Raw genomic sequence first — 5000 nt, 5'->3', positions numbered from 1 at the left:
CCTGCCTTTCATAGAGAGAGAGAGAGAGAGAGAGAGAGAGAGAGAGAGAGAGAGAGAGAGAGAGAGAGAGAGAGAGAGAGAGGTTGGCAAACACACGACTCTCAGAATAAACGATGCAACTGGAGAGAGGCCGTCTGAGGTGAATGAGCTCTTGAGTCGATGGAGTGAGTAATTTGAAGATAGCAAAGAGGCGGAGTTGACCGAAGCTAGAACGGAAGGGGTCTGTGTAAATGAGAAAGCTTTTGGAAGTGACTGCTGAGCCTGTATGGGATTCCATGCGAGCACTTTTGTATGGGGTGGAAATATGATTGAGTGGCTGACCAATGTGAGTCATGTATGCCAGGATGAAGGAAAGATTTTAAAGGAAGTGGTTAGAGGAATAATAGTTCTTGTATTTGATTTGTATTTTTATTCGGTAGATGAGACCTATTCAAATGGAACAAGCACACCAACTGACTTGAAATTCTTTAAGCTTCCAAAGAATATGTAGGTTTCAAACTCCCACTGCAGCAGACCCCACACCACGGCAGCAACTATCATGGTACAGAGCCAGTGATTTTTCATCGCCTTGGGGGAGGCATGAACTCATGGCATCTGAGTGACATGCCAAGACACCGGCCACTATACCAGCGACCAGTGTACGGGTAAAGGAAATAAATGGTTAGAATTACAGGGACACAAGTCTTATTCAGTATTCCAGGGAAAGTGTACATTGGGATACTTAATGAGAATGTAAGACAGGTTAAGTATACCTTAGTTTAACCAGACCACTGAGCTGATTAACAGCTCTCCTAGGGCTGGCCCGAAGGATTAGATTTATTTTACGTGACTAAGAACCAATTGGTTACCTAGCAACGGGACCTAAAGCTTATTGTGGAATCCGAACCACATTACGACGAGAAATGAATTTCTATCACCAGAAATAAATTCTTGTTATTCTTCATTGGCCGGCTGGGGAAACGAACGCTGGGCCAGCAGTGTGCTAGCTGAGAACTATACCCACCCCTCCAATGAGGAACAAGTAAGAGAGGTGACAGGAGGTCTGACAGGATATGGACAGTTGAGGGTTGACGGGACGAAGGTGCGTGGGTCAAGTGTTAATTATTTACCAGTCACGTGAGACATTCCAGAGACAAGGGAATCAATGAACGTGCATACGAGGGTCTAGAAAAAGCTTGTAATAAAATTGACTGAGTAGAATTGTGGAAGGTGCAGAGGATTAATGGTCTGGTAAGCTGTTAAGAGTTGAATGAAAGCTTCTATGATGGAAGAAATGTGAGACTTAGATTACGCAGACAAGAGTGACTGGTTAGGGTACGAAAATAAAATCAAAGAACAAAACGGCCCTCTCCAGATCTTACATGACGAGTGACGAGACGTAAGCGTCCTTCGGCAGGGTCATCCTCAGGGAAACCTCTTGGGACGAGTTGTGGAGGTTCACGTAGGCGGCTGTGACTTGAGTGACGGCGTAACGGTGCTCGATGTCGCTCTCCACTCGCAGCAGGTCGAGGACAACACCCGAGGCTTTGATCTGGACGAGGAAGAGGAGGAGGAGACTTTGGAATACGACGGTGATGTCAACAGAAACTCTGAAGCATGGGTCTCTCAGATTCCTATTAACCATTGTTATACATAATAATAATAATAATAATAATAATAATAATAATAATAATAATAATTATTATTATTATTGTTTCATTATCCTGTCTAATTCTAATCATCATATACCACCTCCCCAATTCCCTCCACAGGAGGATACATCAGCATTGCATGACTCAAAAGAGGTAATGTATTCAAGCAATACATATAATAACATGGCCATCACCCACTCACCTGTAATACTGCCAGCGTTACCAGAACAACCCCGTGTCTCATGAACGTCTCCGTTGCCATAACTCAGTAACTGAAATGAAAATCGATTAAAAATAATAATAATAATAATAATAATAATAATAATAATAATAATAATAATAATAATAATAATAATAATAATAATAATAATAATAATGATACAGGCAGTCCCCAGGTTACGGCGGTCTCGGGTTACAGCTGTCTCAGGTTACAGCATTCCGAATTTACGGTGCTTGACTCACGGCGCCATTCACCTGGTTTTAAGGCGCTGTAACCCAGTTTTACTGCGACATTAACCTGGTTTTATGGTGCTGTACCCAGTGTTACGGCACCGTAACCTGGTTTTACAGTGCCATAACCCGGTTTTACAGCGCTGAAACCCAGTTTTACGGTGCCATAACCTGGTTTTACAGTGCTGTAACCTGGTTTTATGGCACTATAACCTGGCTTTATGGTGCCATAACCTGGTTTTACAGTGCCGTAACCTGGTTTTATGGCACTATAACCTGGCTTTATGGTGCCTTAAACAGGTTTTACAGCACTGTAACCTGGTTTTACGGCACTTACGGTGCCATATGGCGCCATAAGCACCATTTATTCCCATTATTATTATGATGTTCCAGTTTACAGCACACCGCTGGGAACGGAACCCCAGCTGTAAGCCTGGGACTGCCTGTAATATCCTTCATTTCAGCTCAGGGTCATATACATGGAATATACAAATACAATACATACAATCTAGATACATGAGATGGCATGATAAAAATGATAATCGGTAATATCCACACAGTTGCTGATGAAGTGGAAAAAATAGTTTTCATACTAATGGTAATGACAGTAATCATATTGAGAATAATAGTAAAAAATAAAAAAATAATAACAATTAAGAATATAACATGCATACAATTAATTTCCAGCCAGGGACCTTGTGTGGTTACAGAAGTCAGGTCCAGAGGGCTGAACACGAAAATTGAAAAAAGGAAGACTCAATAATAATAATTATCACAGTAATAATAAAAGATAGTATTAATAATAATATCAATATCACACATCTTTCCCACTGGTGTCACAATAGCAATGGTCAGTTACAGAAAAACCTGCAGCAGTAAATTCATATGTGGGAGACGCAATTTAGGTCATTCCTAAACAAGTAAAAAATGCGCCGAAGTTTCTTCGGCACAATCGAGTTTTCTGTACAGCCGCTACGGCATACAATCAAGACCACCGAAAATATATCTATCTTTCGACGGCCTCGGTATAATGATGTATGAGCCGCGGACCATGAAACTTTAACCATGCCTGGTGGTGGCCTATCCTATATCGTTGCCAGACGCACGGTCATGGCAATTTTTAACCTTAAATAAAATAAAAACTACTGAGGAGGCTAGAGGGCTGCAATTTGGTTATTTGATGACTGGAGGGTGGATGATCAACATACCAGTTTGCAGCCCTCTAGCCTCAGTAGTTTTTAAGATCTGAGGGCGGACAGAAAAAGTGCGGACAAACAGACAAAACCGGCACAATAGTTTTCTTTTACAGATAGCAGCTAGAGGCCTAAGGAAGGCACACTGCAAAGAACCTCAAGTCATGCCTACAGTGCACCGCATGAGGCGGACTGACGGCAATTACCCCAGAAAGTGTCTCGTGATAAGGGAGAGAAAGATTTCATTGAAAAATAACTGGTTTCGACCAGCCATCGAGAACGAACCCAGTTTGTTGCTTTACTGTGCAATGGCCATCACAAAATAAACATGGCTTTTCATACAGTGCGTTGTTCGAGGTCAACACAAAACTGTTTTATCTCTTGGAGGCCGTTATGAGGTGTGAGATATTTATGATGTGGTCTTGTTTTCATCTGTAATTAATTCAAGGAATGTTCTGCCCTTTGTTTTTGTATACGTCTCCAAAGTGTTGTTGTCCGAGTCACTAATATGTGTGTGTATATGTATATATATATATATGTATATATTTATGTATGTATGTATATATATATATATATATATATATATATATATATATATATATATATATATATATATATATCAACTATAATATTATATAAGACAATAACTGAAAGAACTGTAAATAATAATAAAAAAAATGGAATAAATACGCATAAAACAGAGGACGTGAAAAATGCCAAAACTGAACAACGAAAAACAACAATAAAAAAAACAACCGCAACAAAAGAAGAACAACCAAGAAGAACAACAACAAAGCCAAAACAACAGAAACAAACGAAGCGGAGAAAAGCGCCCCCCCACCCCCCCCACAATTTCCGGACAGAGCGGAGCCAGACGACCGGCCTGCGATGCCCCGCGGGCACCAGATATACTACTACTACTCATTTCGGGTCTGACAGCCTGCCCTCTCTCTCTCTCTCTCTCTCTCTCTCTCTCTCTCTCTCTCTCTCTCTCTAGAGCTGACGATACAAATACCTGGGAGTTTGTTTATGCTGGGTGGTGGTGGAAGGGATGGGGATGATAATAGGGTGAGGGGAGGGGGGATAGGAAGGGGAGAGGAAGAGGAAGAGGAAGGGGTAGGGGAGGGGAGTGGTAGGGGAGGAAGGGGGGAGGGGGAGTGGAAGTTATGCTTCTTTGTTTTTTTTTTATTATTATTATTATTATTATTATTATTATTATTATTATTATTATTATTATTATTATTATTATTATTATTGTTATTATTATTATTATTTTTTAAAAATTATTACTATTTTTATTATTATTATTATTATTAAATTATTATTATTATTATTATTATTATTATTATTATTATTATTATTATTAAATTATTATTACTATTATTATTATTATCATTATTATTATAAAATTATCATTGTTGTTATTATCTTTAAATAATAATAATAATAATAATAATAATAATAATAATAATAATAATAATAATAATAATAATAATAATAATTATTATTATTATCATCATCATCATCATCATCATCATCATCATCATTATTATTATTATTATTATTATTATTATTATTATTATTATTATTATTATTATTATTCAGCAGATGAAACCTATTCACACGGAACAAGCCCACCAAAGGGGCCATTGACTTGAAACTCTTGAAACTCCCAAAGAACATTGGTTTCAACCTCCCACCGCAGCAGACCCCAGAACACTGCAGC

This window comes from Macrobrachium rosenbergii, chromosome 33 (assembly GCF_040412425.1).
Source record: "Macrobrachium rosenbergii isolate ZJJX-2024 chromosome 33, ASM4041242v1, whole genome shotgun sequence".
In the NCBI taxonomy this organism is placed as follows: Eukaryota; Metazoa; Arthropoda; class Malacostraca; order Decapoda; family Palaemonidae; genus Macrobrachium; species Macrobrachium rosenbergii.
This window is presented reverse-complemented; position numbering follows the sequence as displayed.